The sequence below is a fragment of the Chrysemys picta genome, chromosome 1 (genome assembly GCF_011386835.1).
Source record: "Chrysemys picta bellii isolate R12L10 chromosome 1, ASM1138683v2, whole genome shotgun sequence".
In the NCBI taxonomy this organism is placed as follows: Eukaryota; Metazoa; Chordata; order Testudines; family Emydidae; genus Chrysemys; species Chrysemys picta.
The window spans coordinates 254,036,199-254,060,473 of record NC_088791.1 but is presented as its reverse complement, the minus strand read 5'-3'; the positions used below and the strand labels follow the sequence as shown (position 1 = coordinate 254,060,473).

The window sequence follows — 24,275 nt, the reverse complement described above, 5'->3', positions numbered from 1 at the left end:
TCGGATGAAATGTCAGTTCAAATACTACACAGCAGTGTGCTGCACAATGCTGTTCTATTCTGAAAATAAACCACTGGAAAAAAAAATCGCATTGTGAGGTTCTGTGTTTATTGTATCTCAGTGGCTCCTGCATCAAAATTTTCTCAGTTTAACAGTTAAAAAAGTGGAGTAGTTCCCCTAAACCTCTAGCCTGCAAGCAAACTGTAGTTTGTAAAGCTGGACTCTTTCTGGCCTATGCATCACCACTAGTCAAGGGTCTGCAACTGGAATTTAGTTCACAATTCTTCTTACATTACTTGAGCTGGAATAGAATTCAGCTTGTTTTCTCATAATTGTATCAGCTCTGCAGTGCCACCTGGTCATAAAAAGCAACAGGGTCCTGTGGCACCTTTAAGACTAACAGAAGTATTGGGAGCATAAGCTTTCGTGGGTAAGAACCAGATGCATCTGAAGAAGTGAGGTTCTTACCCACGAAAGCTTATGCTCCCAATACTTCTGTTAGTCTTAAAGGTGCCACAGGACCCTCTGTTGCTTTTTACAGATTCAGACTAACATGGCTACCCCTCTGATACTGGTCAGAAAAGTAACACTGGTTGCATCCAGTAGTTTTGTTAAATAAAAAAGGTGATTTTTCTCCCCGTTATTTTCTATCAAATCCAATTTTTTGTACATTGTATAAAAGCTAAAAAGGGAGGATTGAATGGCTCTGATCACTGGTAATGATGCAGATGCAGAGCTCTCTCATTTAGTTCACCTTTCAAATTCAGCTCAACTAAGCAGTGACCAAGAGTCACTACCATCCGGCATAAACTTTGTTTGATACATCATCTTTCATTCAAAACTATTCCCCAAAACACTTTACCAAATTAGACAGTATGAGACCAGAAGGTAGTGTTAGTATAAGTTACAGCAAACAGAAAGGTAAGACATATTATACCATCAATTATAAGGCTAATAATTAGGGAGAGACAAAGGAGAAAGGGAAAATTACATACCACTATTTGTGGTTGTTGTAGTCCTTCCTCTTCTTCCTTCCTACAAAACAAGATTCCATACAGCAAGCGTTATAGCTCTACCTACTGGGAAGCAGGAGGCAAAAAGACTGTCAACACAGGATGTATTTTATATGGTAATATTCCACTCATTCCACCCTTAGTCATTTAAAAAAGTAAGGCACAAACTTTGCAGAATTCGGATGCATATCATTATGTATAAAGCCAGGATTATGTAAGGAGGGAAGATGGGAGAAGAGAGACTATGACAAACACAATTACTAATATGTAATTTTATATTTTTGTATGCCCCCTCTTCTCCCATCCTACAAGAGTCCATACAGCAAGCAGATGTGGCAAGGAATGAAAATAAGGAGGTGCCTTCCTTTAAGTGGTACTCTTCAACCAAAATCATCTGTGTAAGAATGAAGCAAGCACCATATACCAGTCCTGCATATATCAGATGTTGCTGCTTAAATTCTGTTTGCCCAGGAGACTGAAGCATCTCTAGTACACTGTCCAGAACAGAGACTGGTTTTGGTAGGAATTACTGAGAGTCTTCACTGCACCAAGCAATTCTTGTTATTAAAAAGCTGCTAAAATCTTATTTTTTTTCATAGAAGCAAACAAAATTTTCTTAGAATTTCAAAGAGGCTTTGCCTGGGATAAAGAAAATTTGATAGCCCTCTTAACATCTAAATGACAATCAATGCTCAGTCTGGGTTTTGGGAAAACAGATTTACTTGAGAGTCTGACAACTTAAGGAATGAAATCCAGATGTAACTCAAAAACTTGGTCTGGAAATATCTGCAAATAAATCACTTCAATAAACAGTAACTCCACCTATGTATCTAGCAGAGAAAGTGGCAACTAAATAAAAAGCCACTTAAGTAGAAAGCAAATGGAAGTGCTCAAAATGAGGCCTGGAAGATATTTTCAAAAGAAGGCAGATGTGTGAAATAAAGAATGTGGGACACTGGAGAGTGGAAATGGAAGTGCTGAGTTCAAGAGCCTTCTTGAATCCTGAGACCTTTTCTCAGAGAGGGAGGAGAAAAAAAGAAGAAATCAGGAGCTTATTGAAAAGAGTAATTAAAAAGCAAGATCTTCTTCAGAGACTACCCATTAACACAACTGCTCTAAACAAAGAAGCACAAAAACCCAAAATAGGCAAACTATAACGCCTGGCAATGGAAGATGACATGGCATTGGAGAAATATGGTAGAATTACTATAAACCCAACCAGTAAGGACAAATTAGGTTTTAGAGGTGGCCAAGTAGCACTATACCTAAAAGATTTCATAAAATCTAATGAAACATTTGAGTGGAGAGGACCACATACTTACATCTAGAAACAAATTCCAAATCATAAGAACACTGACGTACAAGCACAGTTCTACCACTAGTTTCCAGATCAGAAAAAGACCAAAGAGGTAAGTAAGCTTAATAAAACAGTTTAAAAGGGCAACCTTCAACTCCTCATTTATAAACTGGTCAAATGTCACAAGACAAGTTCTAGAGAAGCAATTTCTTGACATTTAAAAAAATTGCCCCTTGGAACAGCTGGTTCTAGATCACATAACAGGAGAGGCTACTCTTAATAAAAATCCTAAGTTACTCACAGGAATAGCTGTTTATTATTGTAATATTATAGTGTGTGTGTGTGTGTGTGTGTGTGTGTGTGTGTGTGTGTGTGTGTGTGTGTGTGTAACAAATAGGAACTATTTAGTAACTATGCCACTAACTAATAGTAATTAAGTTCAACAGCTTTGGGAAAGAGATTGTAGCAAGAGCTAGCAGTGAGACACTAAACTTTAGAAAGGAGAATTAATAAAAAAGGCAGAGGGGGGGGAGGGGGAGATAAAAAAAAAATGACCCAAAAGTCTAACGTGAAGTGTTAGATTCCATATGAAAGCTACTTAAGAATACTACAGCTAAGTCATACCAGTAAACAAAAAGAAGCAGGAGGGCTAGGGGGAAAAAGCAAGATCGTTAAAAGACAAGGTTCAAGACGTTGTTTGAGGAAAAACAGATATCCCTTAGAAAATGGTAATTCAAGACCAGTAAAGATAATAGGAAGGAGAAAGCAAAATGTAATGGAAATCTGGCATGTTAAGAGGCAAGTTGAAGAGTAAATAGCCCAATATATTGAGGAAAAATCTAAGGAATTTATCAGCAGCAGGAAGGCAGCTGCAAGAGAATCAGTGTGTCCTCTGGAGAAGCAGAAGCATTTAAGTACATTGCAAACAAGCAAAAGGATTTCTTTGCCTCAGTGTTCACTACAGGAGATGTTGTGGAACAACTCTTTTTAGATAATATAGAGCAATGGGAGGCAACCTGTGGCCTGTGGGACACATGCGGCCCATCAGGGTAATCTGATTGCAGGCCACAAGACATTTTGCTGATGTTGACCATCCACAGGCACGGCCCCCCCGCAGCTCCCAGTGGCAGCGGTTTACCGTTCCTGGCCCATGGGAGCCGTGGGAAGCGGCGGCCAGCATGTCCCTGCGGCTTCCCGCAACTCCCATTGGCTGGGAATGGCAAACTGAGGCCACTGGGAGCTGCGTGGGGCCATGCCTGCGGATGGTCAATGTCAGGAAAATGTCTTGTGGCCTGCAATCAGATTACCCTGATGGGCTGCAGGTTGCCCACCACTGATATACAGGAATTATTTCCAAGGATTGAGATGTTGAGAGACTTGTTGAAACAAAATTATAAACTATGAAGTGACCAGTCACTAATTTAACTGGAGCCATTAAGGAAAGAGACTTGGGCATCATTATGACCAACTCAATGAAAATATTTGCTCAGTGTTCAGGAGTGGTCAGAAAAGCAAACACAATTTAGGGTTCAGAAAGAAGGGGACAGAAAACATTGAAATTATTATACCATTATATCTATATCTATCAGTGGTACGCCTTTCCCTGGAATACTGTGTTCCATTCTGGTCATGTTTCAGAGTAGCAGCCGTGTTAGTCTGTATCCGCAAAAAGAACAGGAGTACTTGTGGCACCTTAGAGACTAACAAATTTATTAGAGCATAAGCTTTCGTGGACTACAGCCCACTTCTTCGGACGCATAAGAAGTGGGCTTTAGTCTACGATAGCTTATGCTCTAATAAATTTGTTAGTCTCTAAGGTGCCACAAGTACTCCTGTTCATTCTGGTCATGCTCTCTCAAAAGGAATATAAAAAAAGAAAGGAGGTTCAAAAGGTTAGGGATGAAAATTATCAAAGGCATGGGAAGACTTCCGTAAGAGAAGAGACTGAAAATTTTAAAACTGTTTAGTTTTTACAGAGAGGAAATTAAGATATACTTTATAAAATAGTCTAGAGAAGGTAAATTTACCTTCTCTCATAATGCTATCATAAGGGGACATTCAATGAAACTGAACAGCAACAAATGTGTAACTGATCATGATCTTTAACAGAATCCATAATTAACCTGGGGAACTCGTTGCTGCAAGTTACCCTGGAGGCCATGAGCTTAATTGGCTTTTTATTTAAAATAGATATTTATCTGAATCATCAGAACACCCACATCTACATTAGGATATTTAATATTAGTATATAATCCTCCAGGGGATAAACCAGATGGAAATCAGAAAGAAACTTTATGAGCAGGTTATTCCATAATTGCACCCAGAGGGAGGTGCAAGAAACCCCACAGAAGCCGTTGGGACTAAGCACAGGCAAAGAGGATACTTGACCAGATGGAGCACTGGCATTGCTGACCCAGTGTTATAAGTGACCGATGTGTAACAATTCTTGCTCGTATCCAGACATTGTTACTGAAGGAAGAAAATCTTTGCTCAGAAACCAGCCTAATAGCACCCTCGAAGCCAAAACAAAATAGATGGGTCTGTTGAAGGGAATGGACTGTGCAGGAACAGATCCAGATGAAAAGTGATTCTTCATGGAGAGGAATAACTTCTCTGCTTCTGAGTGAAGATGGCTGTTCATTGTACCCTCTTGACTGGTAGTATAAGCTACAGCATCACAACTATACTACTACTACTACGTTCACTTGAAGATGAAATGCAGTATCTGTACAGGGTGCAATTTCTGTTCAAAATGCAAAATAGCATAATAGATGCAGGACAGTGGAACAGGGTACCCAGAGACAACTTAGAAATGGAATAGCAATTATCAACCTGGGCAGGTGAAGGTCCCTGTTCACCTAATGCCCCCGCGTGCTCCCACTGAAGTCATTGCCAAAATTCCTGTAGTCTTCAACAAAGCAGGATTGAGACAGAAGAGAGGAGGAAAAATCTACCTCCCTAACAGGAAAGGTCTCAAGGAAACTACAATGTAGCAGAGAACCTACATGCAAGAGAGATCTCAAGTGCACTAAATGTGGAGAAAGCTTAATTTGGAGCTCAACTCTTATTAAATACCAAATACTTGAGAGGAACCATATCATCCCGACTGCATCCAGGATCACACACAGACAACCACCATTGAGAAGGTATCAAACACAAATTCTCCTTGTAACAGAATTGATAGACAAAATGAGAGAAAAATCTGCAAAGTCATGGGCAGACTACCGGTAAGTCCTGATGAAAAAAGTAGTCCAAGTAAAGTAGAAAAATAAAAGTAGTGATGTGTATGTGTGTGTATAAATATATAAATAAATAAAATCCTCTTCTGACAAAGGAGGGTTGTCAGTTTTGCTAGGACTTAGTAAAGACTTTGGAGGCTGATGGCTGGCCAAAAGGAAAGGTCAGAATTTGCATTTTTGTAAGAACTTGAAAGAGAAAGTTTGATACTTCAGTACTAAATTTATCTGTGATGGGGTGAGATCCCCACACTAGCCCTGCAAGAACTGAATTGGACCAGGTGGGCCCAATTAGCTAATTAGACTGCAAACAGGGGGGCTTTAGGGAGGGCCTATAAAGCCAGGTAATGGGCTACAGACTAGACTACTGGGAAAGGCTGCAGAAACGCACACAGCAGTCATTCTGTGGGAAGAGGGATGTTGGGGCTGGTATACCCAGAAAGAGAAGGGGAACCAGAGAATAGGAAGCAGTCCAGGGAAGGAGCAATGAGGGCAGAGAGAGGAAGTCCATAACTGCTGATCTGAGAGTCCTTGAACTGGAACCTGGAGTAGAGGATGGGCCTGGGTTTCCCTACCAGCCACTGAAGGAGTGGCACCGGGGCAGTGAATGGGAAGACTGCTTAGGACTGTTGATGGACTGAACCTCAGAAGGGGGAACACTGAGTGACCTAGCCAGGGCCCTAAGTCATGAAGGAGATGCTGAGGGTCCAGGAGCAAGAGGAACTGCAGACCAGAGTTGGAGTGATGGTGAGCAAATCGTAAATGGGGGCATCACCCTCGAGAGCTAATTCCCAGAGTGACTAGGAGGAGGTGCCAGAGCAGTAGTTAGTGGAGCACCCCATGACATGGAAAAGGAGGAGAGCCAGGAAAAAGGCAAGAGAGAAAAGGAGAGGCCTATAAGGACCCTGTAAGAAAGGTAGAGAAAGCCATGAGGCAGGTGAGACTAGGGGGGAGGAGAAAGACCTCCAGGGAAGACGTTGAGAAATGCAGGGACTAAGACAGAGATGAACCACAACACAGGAGCGACAGTGCTAGGGGATTCAGTGGAACAGGTGAACCAGCTGGGAAAAAAGATATTAGCTGCAGAGCATAAGAACATAAGAATGGCCATACTGGGTCAGACCAAAGGGCCATCTAGCCTAGTGTCCTGTCTTCTGACAATGGCCAATGTCAGGTGCCCCAGAGGAAATGAACAGAACAGGTAATCATCAAGTGATCCATTACCTGTCACCCATTCCCAGCTTCTGGCAAACAGAGGCTAGGCATTGCAAGAGGTCATGAGGGACCTAGAGTCCCAGAGAGAAAAGTTTAGAAGTGGTATGGAGAAATGGGACAGACTGAAACTTATAGTCAGGGGCCTAAGACAAGAAAGGGATGACCTGAGAATCCAGCTGCAGCAGATGCGGGGTAGGTGATTTAGAGTACAATACCTGCCCACCCATGGGTTTCAGTCTTGAGGGGGAAGGGTGTGTGATGGGGTGACCACTGACCAGAGTGTCAGTCTGGAGAGTTAATCCCCAGAGTGACCAGGAGGAGGCACCAGCACAGCAGTAAGTGGAGCAGCCAATGACAGTGGCCTAGACAGTCACATTCTCACTCCCCTCAAGAGAAGGGATTGCAAACTTGCTGAAATTATAGTCTGACCCAGCTAGTAAAACAAAGAAAGAGCTGAACAGGTTATTTAATTACTAAAAGGCAGGCAGAACTGTATGTAACTGTAGTCAGAAAGGCACTATTTCTGCACAACTAACCTTTATGGGAGCAGATGATTCATTGGCATGCACTTCCTTCTGTTGGAAACCCAAACCAGAGCTGACATTTGGGAGGTGGGGGGAGGGAAGGAAACTCTTAGATAAAAGTACACCTGAGGATTGCAACATGGGACTGTATTTCTTGTTTCCAGGGAAATGGTAATGTTGACTCTGATGTCCCTGACCTGTTTGTAAAATCTTTCCTGAAGAGATTACAGCCATTGACAGCAGCTTCTGATTTCTCACACAAATTCAAAATTCCCTTAGTCCTACATATCTGATTTACCTTGGCTATCCCAGTAAATCTAGCAGTCAGGCTACATCACAGATAATAGCGGCTTTCTGTCAAATACTTGATTCTTGCCCAGATTAATCATAGTCAGGGCTGAATACTACAAATACACAATCTGAAAAGAAGGCCAGGTTTATCTGTATAATTCTGCTAGCATGACTACCAATTCTAAGGGCCACAAATACAGTGTCACATCACATCCACCTTACCTCCAAGTGGACCCAATTCCTAAGGCATCCTGAGAAGACTTGCTGAAGTGAAAGCCATATTGCTAAATTCAGGGGCTCCCATCTCAGATTTAGGCAATGGAAACTTTATCTTAGGAGTTGCCAACATTCTAGACAGTGAAAATTCTAGTGATTTTAAACAGGAACTTCTGTCAGAACAAAGCTCCCTCACACAAAAATTATCTCCAGACCTATGTGAAATTGTCATCCAGGAGATCAGATCCTCAGGATCACTATTCCCCCTAACATGGGTCCCACAGGGATGAACAAGGAAGGTAGTTAGGAGCCCTGAAGCAAAAGCAAGAGGGCAGGAACAGGAAGTCTCAGAGGAACAGGGATGGATGGGCAGGGATGGTGTCCCTAGCCTCTGTTTGCCAGAAGCTGGGAATGGGTGACAGGATGGATCACTTGATGATTACCTGCTCTGTTCATTCCCTCTGGGGCACCTGGCAATGGCCACTGTCAGAAAATACTGGGCTAGATGGACGTTTGGTCTGACCCAATATGGCAGTTCTTTTGTTCTTATGAACAGGAATTATTTGTCTGAAAGGGAATCAGAATTTCAGTCACTAGAAAGCCTGTTCTAAGGCTGGGACACCATCCAGTTAGCAGGGAATGAAAGGGCACTGGGAGGTGCTACAATATAGGAGACCAAACAGTCGTAAAAGCTAAAAGGAGAGAGTGCCCGCTAGGCACATCTTTTTGCTGTGGAGAGCATGGCAAAAGTCAAACATTAAAAAAAAAAAAATCAATCTTGCGGTGATAATGTGACAGATGAATCTTACACAGTGACCTAAGTAAAAAACCAGAAATTCGTAGTAAAGAAACAGTGCGTGGGCTTCCTGAGCCAGGTATTTATAGTTGAATGGAGGGAAGAGGACAAGCCCATGTTCCATGCCCTCAACGGAAGAGAAATGTACAAGGTAACAAAGGAAACTTGATTTCCCCAAGGCCTATACTGTGAGAAAGGGAAAGAAAAGTGAGTGCAGACCTGCAGCTCCTGGAGGAGTTGGAGACAAGTGCCAGATCTAGCTCTGTGCACTAATTTACTGGGCTGTATCAGGAGTTAAGCAACACCCACATTTTAACTACCCCACAGAGAGACCTTCAAGGGGCTGGAATGGTAGGAGGTTCCCAAAGAGACAAGTCACCAGTGACGTGGGAGCCAGTATCAGCAGTGGATGTTTCAAAATGAATGATTCCCCGCTCTCTAATGTAAGGGACTCTTTGCACTTTCTCACTCACCCATCCCCCAACATGTATGTCCTCCTTTACTTCTTCCTCCTTTTGAGAGATAAACAGGCAAAACAGGACTAGTCACAAAACTGCAGAGAACTGAGCAAGACAATAGGCAAGAACAGACTGAAGTTATGTGGAGTCTGACTATTTATACACCTCCTTGAATGACTTTGTTGCAGCTACAATGCTTGCTGTATGAAATAATTTTTAGGAGAGGAAGACAGACAAAGGTAAAGTTTTAAGATGAGACTGACAAACAGTAAATGAAGTGAATGGGAAGACTGTTTGGTTCCCTGTCTATCCACCAAAAATACATCATGGGCAGTGATATTGCAAACTTCCCCAATATCATCCAGATATATCTTCACTAGCTGGAGGGACAACATCTAAGACAGAAAATGCAGTTTTGCTCTGCAGCCATTGACCTCTGTGCTGATGCTACCAACAAAAATGCAAATGACTCTATTGTGGTGGTAGCTTTTGTGATGTGAAATAAAATTGAAACTAACACATTTCCTAGAGGCCTTCACATGATCAGACCTATTTGTTCCCATTATCATGAGCCATATTTTAACTGGTAACCAAGGGGTGAAGAAGACTCAGTATCCCATTATCAATCTCTTTTGCATCCTGACCTCTAGAGCCTATTGCTTTTACATGCAGATCTCCAGAAATGATTTTGCATTATCAAATCCGTATTCTGCTACAAATCCAGGATTATATCAACATGTCCAAATGAATGTTTTCTATAATGTTCAAAATAAGTATACATCAAAAAATGTGGATATAACAACAAGGGACCAAATTCATTGAAGTTAGTGGAGTTACAGCCTGGATGAATTGGGCTCAAGGATTAAATTTGCAGTGGCAAGAGTTGCAATGTATGTATTTTACCATGTCATGGAATGTATGTACTATATAGACATTTCACAGTTGCATTAAAAAGTGTACCAAATTATTTTGGACTCAACAATGTTAATAACTATCCAATTATAAAAAAAATACACTGACATAAACAATAGCAAAATTACTAGGTATATGCATATATTACAGCATAATTAATAAGTATTTCTTAGAGCAATTGAAATAATCATCCATTGTTCTGCAAACTGGCATGGCCCAACTAACGATATCAGCTGTAAAAGGCAGTAATTTAATCAACATAGTTCATTTTCTTTTTGCAATTCTATACTGTTATAAAACCAGTAAAGAATGGGGGCTAGTTTGCATCATAAACAATCACACGTGGAAAAGATCACATTTCTTATTGTCATGCTATCTATGTGCTTGGTGCTTTAAAGAGAGGGAGAAAAACCCACCATGCACACTAAAGATATACTCTAAAGAATATATCTAGGTTAACTATGACATGACACTGATATTGGGTGGTGAGATGTGTGGAGTTTAAAAAAAAATTTATGCATATTTATAAAGCCGGCTTATCCGGGAAACATCAAAATAAAGCTCTCTCAGTAGACTTGTTTTATATGGCTACTTAATGAAAGAAACATGCTACAATGCCCAATGGAAAGAGATAAACTTTGTTACTTTTCAGATTTTATGAGCACAATGATCGTCTTTTGTTGTAAGTTTGTACAGTGCCTAGCACTATGGGGTCCTTGTCTATGACTGGCGCTCCTAAGTGCTACCACAACACACACAATTAATAAGAACTGACAGACTTCATTTTATAGTTTCTGCTATTGTGGACCTCCCTCTCATTTCTATGAAACAGCACAAGTTGTTCTAAATTCTGCTTCAATGTAAAGGTATTTGGACTATTATTTTATTTTGTTAATATGTCGTAGCACCCTTAAGTTAAGTTAATGTTTTTGTTTGCAAATACACATAGCGTGGAATTCTTCCTAGAGCAAAGGCCCAGCACAAAGCCCTCTGCACTGATTAAGCCCCAGGTAGGATAATGGCCAGTCGGAGAGATGAAAAAGGGAAAGCAGAACCAAGGCCTTTGTGGAAGGGACAGACTGCATGCAACAAGTTATGTGAAAAGAGGGATGGGAGATAGGACTCTGAGGGCAGGCTCAAGCCAGAAGCTCTAGAAGGGGAGATGAGAAATTTGGTCTCATGTGAGGGCAAGTATCTGTTCCCAACCATAGAAATTGAGTGCCCTCATGGGCAGAGTGAGGCTCCATGGAGAGTCAGAGAGGAGAGAGGGAGATTGTGGGTAGATGGGTGAGAACATATGATGTGGGGAGAAGGGGAGGTAAAAGAGGACAGTGGGAAAGAGGAAAAAATAAATTGGGGGGGGGGGAAGAGTGAGGAGAAAGAAAAAAAAACACAGAAAGGAACAAAAATAGTTGAGGGATAAGAAACGGAGGCAGACTCAAAAAAACTGAACAGACATCTAAGAACAACAAACTGAACAAAATGGAAGAACAACCACACAACAACTATACAGTGCAAGTTAAGACAACACAAAAAGAGGCCTGAATTTCATCAGTCTATTTAGATACTTTAGGTACTTAAGTGTAGTATCTGAATGCCTGAAGTTAATGGGAGCTATGGGTGCTCAATATCTCTGAAAATCAGTCACATAATTAAGTATCTAAATATGGATTTAAGAGCTTAATTTTATGCACCCACATTGGAATATTTTGGTTTTTGTGTATACCTTAATTTAATATTCTGTAATATATAATGGTTTTATTTTGTCATAACTGTTCTGTTTTACAAGTTTTCAGTAAGGAGATATTTTAGTAATGTGCCACTTTTTCATTCTTCCTTTTAATTTGGATTTCTCTCCTTTCACGCCACTTTTGTTTCTTCCACCGCCACACTACATTCTATAATACACACATCCTAATATGCTGACAACCTTTGTAAATTTCAGTTTTTCCTTCATGTGGCTCCCTGATTTCCACTGCCCCTATCTTTGTTGGAGCAGGCTATGCCAATTAGGGATATAGCTAGTTTGGCTGGTAGACAGTCTCTGTTCTACAAGGGCGTAGAGCTGTAGGCTGCTTACTTTTGGGGGTTGATTAAAGTTTCCTTTAATCATTTACTTGCACTCAAACTATTTTTTAAGTTTGAGAACTCTCAAACACATTATGTTGTACCACAACAGTCTGGATTCAGGATTGTCATTTTCTACCCTCCCAATCTCTCTGCACACCAGACAACGTGTAACAGGCCTCTAACTTAAATATTTGTTGGTACATCCAGTTAACAAGCAGAAGTCTGCACAATTACATTATTCCCAATCTTCTAAATGGTTTCTGCTCTTACCTAGAAGTCTCCAGAAGGGAACTATAGACAAAAAACAACAACAACAAAAAAACCCCACACACCATACACCACTACTTTTAGGCAGCTTTCAATAGAAGTTGGGGGATCTACCAGCCATTTGTGTCTGTAAGCTGGCACAGACTCACCCTGCGGCACCTCCTGTTGGTTGTCCAGGGAATTAGCTCTGCCAGCCTTGGAGCGCCCTCTTCAGGCTGGTGTTTCACCACCACTGCTGGCTCCCCGTGTCCCTACCAGACCCCAGTGCCCCTTTAACTGGGTGCTGTCCCCTGGCAGTACCCCCACAATTCTGGGTCTCCCCCTCCAAGGGGAACCCCCACCCACTATCCTCACTTCACCTCAGAATATGGCTACTGCCAGTCACCATCTAGCCCCTGCTCACTGGGGCAGACTGCAGTATACACGCCATTCATCACTGGCAAAGGGGGGGTTTGGACCTGCTGCCTTTGCCTACACCAAGCTAACCCTCTGTAGCTCCAGTACCTGTCCTGGCCTTTATCAAGGCCTGCAGCCTGGCGGTTCTCCAGGCTGGAGCTCCCCTGCTCCTCTCTAGGTACCTTTCCCAGCTTCTAAGCAACCAGGTCCTTCTCCCTCAACAAGCAGAAGGAGACTGTCTATCTGCCCCTGGCTTCCCTGCCTTTATAGGGCCAGCTGAGTCTGTTTGGGGCATGGCCCCAGCTGCAGCCACTTCCCCCAATCAGCTCAGCCTAAGAATGGCTTTCTCCAGCCACAGCCCCCTCCCAGGGCTGTTTTTCAACCCCTCTGGACCGGAGCGGGGTGACCACCCTGCTATAGTCCCTTTTAAAATCTCCCTTTACTGTTTTAAACAATTAAACAAAACCTGCAACACTTGTAACAGTATGACTCACTTTTGTAAGAGACTATTTAATAGTCAATCTACTATAAAATTGTAGTGGCTTTGGGCCAGATTCTGAAATCCTTGTTCACACCATTCTATTACCGTGGAAGGAAAATGGATTCTAATATAGGCTCTTTTGATTTCTTTAAAATAATAGTCACATTCCTATAGAGCAGTGAGCAGGGATACTAAAACAGATATTCGGGATCTAAGATGCTGAATCAGATTCTGCTCACCAGGATAAATTCAGAATAACACAATTAAAGAGCTACTAAAAGCAGAATGTATCAAAGGGGTAGACGTGTTAGTCTGGATCTGTAAAAAGCGACAGAGTCCTGTGGCATCTTATAGACTAACAGACGTATTGGAGCATAAGCTTTCGTGGGTGAATAGCCACTTCATCAGACGCATGGCAGAAAAAAGCAGAATGTGACCCACTGTATTTACCAAGTGTGCAAACAGAACATAGTTCTTCCTTTGTGCAGCAAGAGATTAACCCAGATCATCTCTAATCCATTCAGGAAAATCCTTTCACCTGCTTGTCATTATTGGTTATATTACTTAGATTCAGCCTCATCGTTTTGAGGAGTAGTCTCATTTCAAACCCATTACCTCATTTTCACAGCCCTTGATAGTAAATGTATTATGTGAAAAAGCCTTTGGTATTAAATGGATCCCCAGATGGAAAGACTTAAAAAGCACAAAGTGGCTATGAGCTCTCAGACCCCCCCCCCCAATGCTGCAGATTCAGGTTGCCAGGCACCCCAGCATGATAACCAGTACAGAGTCTAAACTACCTGCTGTAAAGTTGTTGGGAGAAGGAGAACTCAAACAAATGAATTCTCCATTTCCATGATTCTTGATTCTCAGGAATATCACTCACACTCCTACGACTATATATCTTATGGAATTTCTAAATTGTTAGAGAACCAGAAACAACTGTGGACACACGGTTGGAGGAAAAGTTCCAGGCAATATTCTTTAAAATATATAGACATATATTTATTCCGGAGTGTTAAAAAAGAGGAAATAATATCACACCCACCTCACCCAGTCACTAGTTTTTAAAGTGGTAGGACACTTGCCAGTCTGCTTCAGGATCTGCACCCTCCCCTTCACAAACTTTATGAGGGGGGAAAAGAGGAGAGACGTATTTTTCAGGTAGCAACCCCTCTCCATTGCTAACCTGTCAACTAGGAAAAGCCCTATCTCTTCAGCCCAGAGCCTCATTCAAATTCTTCCAAGTGGCAAATGTTCAGTCAGGCAGGGAAGAACCCATTACTGCATTCAGATGTCAAGGCCTCTGATACCATCCCAAGAACATAACTTGCTTAGTCTGACCTAGAGAAGAACCAGTTTTGGATTTAACCCAGCATTCTATAGTCACTACAGGGGAAAATCAACCTCTATGAAAGTGAAGCAGTCTCTTGCTGCCAAGCTACCATGCACCAGTAGCCATGGAGCCTAATTTTGCTTGGAAAAGGATGCAAGTTACACTTACATGTTTCTAAAACCATTGAGCCACATCCTCAGCAATTGAGAAGAAATGCTCAGAGTCGTGAAGATTCAGGCCATGGAGATAAAACCAAGGCAAAGCACCACCAGTTCTAGCCACAGAATCTCAAAGGGCATAAGACTTTCCAAAGTAATTCAGCATATTGCCCAAAACTAGAAAACCCCACCATAAAAACATTGCCTTCCAACTGTGTGAGCCATGAAGATGCAGCAAGGCAGAGGAATGTTTAAAAACCACGTTTATGAGTAAAGTTTATGAGTAAAGCAATGAAATAAAGAAAAACATGAGTAAAAAATAAAACATTTATCAAACAATTGCAAGAAAACAAGAACCCAAACTGTAAGCCCTTCTTTCTATAAATAATCATTACACAAATAATCTCACTGATAATAGATAGATAGATTACTCACAGGAGTAAGGATTTGCGAGATTAGAGACCTAGTTTATTATTTTCATAACACACATACGCCACCCTGCCATTTTCTCCTCTCTTTTAATTCAGAAAACTGAGGCATACGATTGGAGAATGTTTAGAACTAAAGTACTTTTATTACACACTACATCCGATATAGTTTCTACCTCAAACACAGTATGTGTTTGGGTTTTTTACACTTGTGCAAAGATTTCATCAAGACGTGCATCAGAGGCATACACATTCCAAATCATCATGGGTAACACTGAACTTGTAAGGACAATGAAAGCAAGTAGACTACAGACTGAAAGCTAACACTAATTAATGCTAAATTGTAAGCAGTTCTTTAGAAATGCCATTACATATTGAACTATTTTTTAAATTGAGTTGATAGTGAATAATGAGATAGTGAATAATGATATTCTACAGAATAACGAAAGAAAAAGTAATAATTTGTCAACACCATCTATTATTGTCAACCGATATACAGTTTAATAAATAGCAATGGACATCAGGCCACAATTCTAGCACACACTGCCTTGATTCAACCCTGTTGACAATGCAGTATATAATTTAGTGAAATTATTCATTCAAAATTTACCATCTTTCCCTCTAGAAAATATGAGACTTCCAAATTCCATCTTGTTAGCCATTTTTCGCAATGTTCTTGATGAGATGAAATAAAACACTCCTAGTTTTTATGGTAGAACAGATTTAAATCCATTCATATTTGCTTAAATTGCTTAGTAAATTCCTTGCTGACTAATATTCATTCTTGAACTCGTGTCTCTGAAATGGCTATGTTCCAGTTAAGAGACAGTATTTGAGACTGTGGCATGAAGAACATGTGCAAAGTTCTCAGTCCAAAGGCAAAACATTTAGTTTATACGTAGCCATCTGCAATCCAAGCAAGTATATGGCTTTGCCCATCTCTGCTTTGGTTCGCTTTACAATTTCTTCCTAGGCACTTACCTATGGCTGGTGTCTGATAGAAAAGTTGGCCATCTAAGCTGTTGTCAGATTATGTAGCAGGATGCCCTCCCACCTTGGGTGGCACCAAGGCACCTGCCAACTAATGGCAGCCTTCCCTTCTTAGGAGGATTGATCAGTCTTTGTGCTTTTAAGTGGGGTCAGGATGGCAACAGGCAGAAGCAGGCCTCTTCCTTCTCAGCCTCTATCCTGTCACCAACAGAAGAGTGTTGTACCCTTGGCAAATCTCTCCTCACACTGTCATGCACATGGTCCTACTTTAAGTCTTCTCTTGTACAAGGATGCTCATGCTCTGATGGCAGGGTTTGTACTTCTTTGTATGTAACCTGCCAAGTGCAGGTCCAGAGTGGAACTTGTAATTATGTAGGCCAGTAAGGTCCTTTAGTGAAAATAAGCTTATTAGGCCTTGGACAATTAGGCTGCTCTGGAATTGAGCATGGGCAGGGAGAGCGGAAAGGAGGCTGGTGATAGCTCATTATAGAGGTTCACCTTCCTCCTTCACAGGTTCCCAGCTGCCAGAATGAGCCTTCTGTCAGGGGTACCTGTTTTGTTGTCTTAAGTCATAAAGTTGCAGCCATTTGGCCAAATCTCATGGCCTTTGTTGTCTTCATTGGCCTTTGCTGTGCACAATAAATAGTACAGAGAAGTGCTGATACTGCTACATTAAATACCAAATTTACTCATCCCAAGATTAATATTCATGTACACATTTACTACAATTACATTTGTTTCCAAAGCTGTAGTACTTAGATACATTTTGATAAATTGCAATTAAAAGTAGAACAAATGTAAATTGGCAAGTCTCTATTTGGGTACCAGGAGTTTGCCAAAGAACACTAATAATGTTAGTAATACAGTATGCTACCTCTCAAGGGGAATCATCTACAAGGAAGAGATTAATAAATCAAAGAAAAATTCAAACTCAATTTTTGTCGTTATTTTTAACTGTGGTGCCGCTCCCCTTTTCAGAGAAGATGGAGCTCATATAGCAGCAAGAAGAATGGCAATCAGATGCAGTTCTGGATCTAGATGAAAAGGGATCTATCATTAATTAAGAGGCAGATGACCCAAATCCCTTAGAACTTGTATATCTAAGGCTATGTCTACACATGAAGCACTAGAGCAGCAGAACTGTTCAATGTGGCCATTCACTACAGCTAAGGGATGAGAACCACTACTGTAGTTAATCCACCTCCCTGAGAGGCAGTAGCTAGGTCAACAGAAGAATTCTTCCGTTGACCTAGCTCTGTCTACACAGGGGTTAAGTCAGTGTAGCTCTGTCACTCAGGCATATGGATTTTTCACTGCCTGAGTGGCATAGCTGAATCAAATTAACAGTGGCCTCACCTACTGTAAACCTTTAGTACATGGTATAACTCCATAGAACTAACACAGCCCAAAAATAAAATTACAACACAGTAAGTCAGCGGAAACAGTCAATAAAAGTAATTCACCATCCCTCCCTAAAGCATGGTTAAGGGAACCATTATGAATAAAACCTCTTTGGAAGATCTGAGCAGAATTTTCAAAGCCGATAGAGGATTACAGCAGTTGGTCAGGTAACACAATATTTGTATTAATTACAAGAATATTGCAGATTTTAAATGGAAAGCTGACTACTGGCCATCCATTGCTGAAGAAATCAACGAGTATTCATAGAAACTTGCTTTTCCCTAGATATGACTTAATAACTATTGTATGATCTGTAATGAATGCCTCAATTGGTGGGATGGAACCTATAGGTGTAAGATGTTCGGCATAGGCCAATCTACCTTAGTGTGAAAAGAAAAACAATGCATCTGTTTTTTTAGACTAGAGACTGGATTGCTTTCCTCTGTAGGATTATGCTAGGAATTAATCATTGAATTGGTTTACCATGAACCACCATCTCTTGCCTCATTTATTAAGTGGACCCTGAAGAAACTGAAATAATCATAGAACACTTCACTGCAGATTCCTGTTTTCTTACATATGAAGCTATTTTAATGACATGGACAAAGGTATTATAATTTAATGCAAAATCCAAATGTAGATGTTTGAGTGCAGTTTAACTCAAAATACTCAAGCCATAAATTTGGTGATGTGCCTATATTTACCATTATTGAAATAAAGATAAAGGTATTATTCACTCACTGGGATTGGTCATAAAACAGGTTGCAAATGGAGGCATATCTTCAATGGAGTACCAGGATGAGCTTGCCCACCAGAAAAATGGTGGAATAAAGGAGATAAAGGAGAAGAAAAATGGAAGGATTTTCTCTTTCTAATGCAAAGAGTTTATTACAACACAAAGACATCAAAATGATTAATACACACACAAAGCAACATGTATTATCAATACATTAGAAGCAGGAGGAAGACCAAAGACAGGGTAGGCCCATTGCTCAGTGAAGCGGGAGAAACAGTAACAGGAAACTTGGAAATGGCAGAGATGCTTAATGACTTCTTTGTTTCGGTCTTCACCGAGAAGTCTGAAGGAATGCCTAACATAGTGAATGCCAATGGGAAGCGGGTAGGTTTAGCAGATAAAATAAAAAAAGAACAAGTTAAAAATCACTTAGAAAAGTTAGATGCCTGCAAGTCACCAGGGCCTGATGAAATGCATCTTAGAATACTCAAGGAGCTAATAGAGGAGGTATCTGAGCCTCTAGCTATTATCTTTGGAAAATCATGGGAGACGGGAGAGATTCCAGAAGACTAGAAAAGCGCAAATATAGTGCCCATCTATAAAAAGGGAAATAAAAACAACCCAGGAAACTACAGACCAGTTAGTTTAACTTCTGTGCCAGGGAAGATAATGAAGCAAGTAATTAAGGAAATCATCTGCAAACACTTGGAAGGTGGTAAGGTGATAGAGAATAGCCAGCATGGATTTGTAAAGAACAAATCGTGTCAAACCAATCTGATAGCTTTCTTTGATAGGATAACGAGCCTTGTGGATAAGGGAGAAGCTGTGGATGTGGTATACCTAGACTTTAGTAAGGCATTTGATACGGTCTCGCATGATATTCTTATCGATAAACTAGGCAAATACAATTTAGATGGGGCTACTATAAGGTGGGTGCATAACTGGTGGGATAACCGTACTCAGAGAGTTGTTGTTAATGGTTCCCAATCCTGCATAACAAGTGGGGTTCCGCAGGGGTCTGTTTTGGGACTGGCTCTGTTCAATATCTTCATTAACGACTTAGATATTGGCATACAAAGTACGCTTATTAAGTTTGCAGATGATACCATACTGGGAGGGATTGCAACTGCTTTGGAGGACAGGGTCATAATTCAAAATGATCTGGACAAATTGGAGAAATGGTCTGAGGTAAACAGGATGAAGTTTAACAAAGACAAATGCAAAGTGCTCCACTTAGGAAGGAAAAATCAGTTTCACACATGCAGAATGGGAAGAGACTGTCTAGGAAGGAGTACGGCAGAAAGGGATCTAGGGGTTATAGTGGACCACAAGCTAAATATGAGTTAACAGTTTGATGCTGTTGCAAAAAAAGCAAACATGATTCTGGGATGTATTAACAGGTGTGTCGTGAGCAAGACACGAGAAGTCATTCTTCCGCTCTACTCTGCACTGGTTAGGCCTCAACTGGAGTACTGTGTCCAGTTCTGGGCACTGCATTTCAAGAAAGATGTGGAGAAATTGGAGAGGGTCCAGAGAAAAGCAACAAGAATGATTAAAGGTCTTGAGAACATGACCTATGAAGGAAGGCTGAAAGAATTGGGTTTGTTTAGTTTGGAAAAGAGACGACTGAGAGGGGACATGATAGCAGTTTTCAGGTATCTAAAAGGGTGTCATAAGGAGGAGGGAGAAAACTTGTTCACCTTAGCCTCTCAGGATAGAACAAGAAGCAATGGGTTTAAACTGCAGCAAGGGAGGTTTAGGTTGGACATTAGGAAAAAGTTCCTAACTGTCAGGGTGGTTAAACACTGGAATAAACTGCCTAGGGAGGTTGTGGAATCTCCATCTCTGGAGATATTTAAGAGTAGGTTAGATAAATGTCTATCAGGGATGGTCTAGACAGTATTTGGTCCTGCCATGCGGGCAGGGGACTGGACTCGATGACCTCTCGAGGTCCCTTCCAGTCCTAGAATCTATGAATCTATGTCACAAGAGTATCCTCAGCATGGTAGTTGTTAGACACTAAAAAGACAGAGAGGTGAATTGCTCCTGGTTATCTACCTGCTAGTGCTTTGGTTTGGCTTCCAAGAGCTGATCTTAGCTAACCACCTCCTAGTTTTGTGTCCTCATCTCTTCAGCTACCCTTACAGGGAAAAGAGGCTTCATTTAAGTGCCCCAGATTCTTTTGTTTCCTAAGCATTCCCCTCCCCTGCTCTGATGCCAGAGTGCTTAAAAAGCCTGCGCTGACTTATTCTTCTCCCTGCAGAGCTAGGCTGCTCTGTACCATGCCCCAAGTTCATCATTTAGGTTAGAGCCAGGGCCGGCTCCAGGGTTTTTGCCGCCCCAAGCAGCCCCGCTCCGCCCCAAAAGCCGCGATCGCGATCTGCGGCACTTCAGCAGCAATTCGGCGGCAGGTCCTTCACTCCAAGCTGGAGTGAGGGACCCTCCGAAGAATTGCCCCCGAATAGCTGGACGTGCAACCCCCCATCCGACGTGGCCACCCCAAGCACCTGCTTGCTAAGCTGGTGCCTGGAGCTGGCCCTGGTTACAGCAGTGAATTTCTCAAGACAAGCTTCCTGGTCTGCCTCCACCAACACTAGATAATCCAAGTCTTTCAGTAAAGGGGAGCTTTGAAATGCACATTAGAATTATTCTTTGACTGACTGGTAGCAAGGAATCATTTGTGTATGACTGGTTGGCATGTACAGCATTAGTCAAATAACAAACACAAAAAGGATTCATAACTATTTTCCTACTTCTCCTGCTGCTGTTTCTTTTTTTACCTTCTTCAACAGTTTTTAATTTCTCCTCTCCCCACTGCTTTGCTCTTCCCTGCCTCTTCTCACTGCTATGACTTTTCTATATAGCTCTGTAAGTTCTTTCTGATGGTCTCCCCCTCTTGCTTCTGCTGCTTCTTCATCTCCTCTTTTCGCTTCTCCAAAGCTCTTCTGCTGCAGTAACTCTTAGCAAACTAAAGGCTCCTGTCAATCTTATTAGTGCAACTAGTAATATTGAAATTATGTTTTTGTTGTGGAAAAATAGTGAAAGCTTGCAGACAAGATTCTTCTTTGAATACAGAGTTCTATGGCGTTCCTGCAATGGTAGTTTAGACCTGCTTGTGCTGTGCACTCTTGCAACATATCGGTTTTGTAAGTATTTGTGTTACTGCTTGTGACTATTATTTATACAAGAATCTTCTTGTATAATTCTTAATTCTGTATTTAAGAATTAAAATTAAAATGCCCACAGAAGTAGGCAGGTACCCACTTGCTATATATCTTTTCAATTATTAAGTGTTCAAAAGCAAAGTGGTTTTCAAAAAAAGAACGCACCTTTGACCCCACTTGCTTGTCAAACTGCCACCCTATTTCCAGTCTCTCTTTAATTTCTAAGCTTACTGAATGCTCTGCCTACAGTCACCGCCTGGAATTCCTCTCTTCCAATTCCATGCTAAACCCTCTCTAGTCTGGCTTCCGCCCCTAGTACTCCACTGACACTGCTCTCACCAAAGTCTCTATTGATTTCCTCCCCACAAATCTCAGAACCAGTGCTCCAGACTCATGCTCCTTGATTTATCAATCACCTTCAACATGGTCAACCATGCTCTTCTTCACATCTTGTCCTCCTTTGGTTTCCATGACTATCCTCTCCTGGTTCTGCTTCTCCAATTCCTCCTTTTCCCTTTACTCCTTATCTCTGGGTCGTGATCCATGATTGGGGCTCTAACACACTATTGCAAAAATGTAAATATTAATTTTGGAAGATCCTCCTCATCCCTGTCCAGCTTTTCTGTGTTGGTTCCACAGGGCTCTGTCTTTGGTCCTCTTCTCTTCTCCCTCTGCACCTTGTCTCTGGGTAATCTCATCTGCAAACACAAATTCAACTATGCTGAGCCTCACATTTCTACCTCTTTACTCCATATATATCTCCTTCTGTCCAAACTACAATCTCCACCTGTCTCTCTGACAATCCCTGGGGGACACCAGCTATCAGCTCAAGATCAACGTGGCTAAAACTGAGTTCTTAATTTTCCTGTCTGAGGCTCCCTCACCTCCTTTTTTGATCACTGTGGACACCACCACCATCCTGCCTGTCACTCAGGCCAACAACATGGGTGTCGTCTTCACCTTGGAATTCTTTAGCTTCTGACATCCAATCCCAGGGCAGATGTAGCCACTCAATTCAAAAGGTATGCTGTGGGGTCATTGCCATCCCTGCAAGGCTGGGCAGCTGGTGAGGGGATGAGGGGTGTTGGAGAGGGTTCAGGCCTGTGGGGTCACTGCCCTCTCTTTGGGGATGGGGGATGAGAAAGGGGTCAGAGAGGGCCCACATCTGTGGGGGGCTCTTCCCTGTGTGTGACCAAGGGGCTGCTCCCAGTCTTGCCTCTCCCTGAGTTCCAGCTCTGCTGCTGTTGGGGGTGGTATCCCCAATTCCTGAACCAACTCTTACTTCTGGGCTCTCAGCCCAATGTGTTGCCTCAGGCCTGACACAATGCCAGTGGTGGTAAGATCTGGGCCCCATTAGTGTGGGAAAGTAACTCCCTGCATTATTGATGGTGGGAGTCAAACCTGAGTGGTACTGCAATCCTGAGATCAATGCCACTCACTCAAATTTGGCCTGGCCACAACCTTTGTCATGACAGAGGGGTAGTGAGGCCAAACCTGAAATGGGAGCCCTGTGCAAGTGCACCAAGTGCACACTGGTTGATCCAGGCCTGATTTCTGTGAGTGCAACTGTACCCATGGAGTCCAGCTAAACAAGTGCCACCCTTGTCTAATCCATGTCTAAATCTTGCCGATTCTTTCTGCACAACATGTCTAAGACATGGTCTTTCCTATCCATCCACACAGCTAAATCTCTTTTCCAGGATCTCATCATCTCATGTCTCAATTGCTGCAACCATCCTTCTCTCTGCCCTTGATAAATATAATTTTGCATCTTCTTGGCTTGTCACTTTAACCATGTCACCCCACTCTTTGTATCCCTCCACTATCTCCCCTTTCTCTATTGAATCAAACATAAGCTGCTTATCTTCACTTTCAAGGCCCTTCACAGCCTATTCCCACCCTTCCTACCATCTCTCATTCTCTTTCAATATACCAATTCCCATTTCCGATTGGCCCATGATGCCAGACTCCAATCGCCTTCTTGTACAAACAAGCACTTTGTGCCATCTCCCACACTGCCCCTGATGCTTGGGAGGAGCTCCCTGTACACATCCACAAATCTAACTCGTGGTCCTCCTTCAAAACCCTACTTAAAACTCTCCTTTGCTGTGATGCCTGTAAAAAACTTGATAGTAGTTAGGCTGTTGGTACATTGATACCACTTCCTATTACGATGACTGATATTGTCTCATTGTTTCCTTGTTATTCCCCCCCCCCATCACTCTGTCTGCATCCACCTACTGTCTCTTGTGTTAGATTAGATTATAAACTCTCTGAGTCATGAAACTGTCTTTTTGTTCTGTATTTGTACAGGGCCCTGGCACAACGGGTTCCTGGTTCATGACTGGGCCTGCTAGGCACTATGGTAATACAAATTAATAATATAGTTTTGTGTGCAAGATAAACAGTGACAGGACCCCACATCTGAAGGTAGACTCTAGATTAAGGTGACTTCAGTGGGACTCTGTCCAGATGGAACTCCTTGAAAAACTGGAATTTAAGATTGTAGATGCTCCGGTCGCGTGTTTTTGGACTCCTAACGTGTCACACTGATGACCCAGCTAGTTTTCTTAAGTTAAATGGGGTTAGGCTTGATATGAGGTCCCAAAGGAACACTGAAGAACTTCAGAAAATGGTGCTGGTAGATAAGTAGCATTCTTCCTGTTGAGTCTGGGTACATGCCTTCCTGCTGAGTCTGGAGAAATACCCTGGGCATGATATAGGGGACTATGCCCCTTAAAAATACCAATCACTCTTACAAATCCAAATGTTAAAAAGAAGATCCAGACCACTTGTAGTCATTAAGGTCCTACTGGAATTTTAACCAGCGCCCAATATGCAATGGAAACTGATGTCCTGACCAAATTTCAATTTGAATAGTTATTCTGTC

The 24,275-nt window shown here is 41.9% G+C and overlaps 1 protein-coding gene across 4 annotated transcripts in view; it reads right to left on the bottom strand.

The window, feature by feature from the left end:
- Nucleotides 1-24,275, bottom strand: part of FGF14 (fibroblast growth factor 14) — a 648,909-nt gene that overhangs the window by 287,755 nt on the left and 336,879 nt on the right. Inside the window, exon 2 of one of the 4 annotated variants that reach the window (XM_065592270.1) lies at nt 996-1,035. The exons of the other annotated variants lie outside the window; for them this stretch is intronic. The gene's annotated coding sequence lies outside the window, so the exon portion shown is untranslated. The remainder of the gene's footprint in view (nt 1-995; nt 1,036-24,275) is intronic. 4 annotated transcript variants of the gene reach the window in all.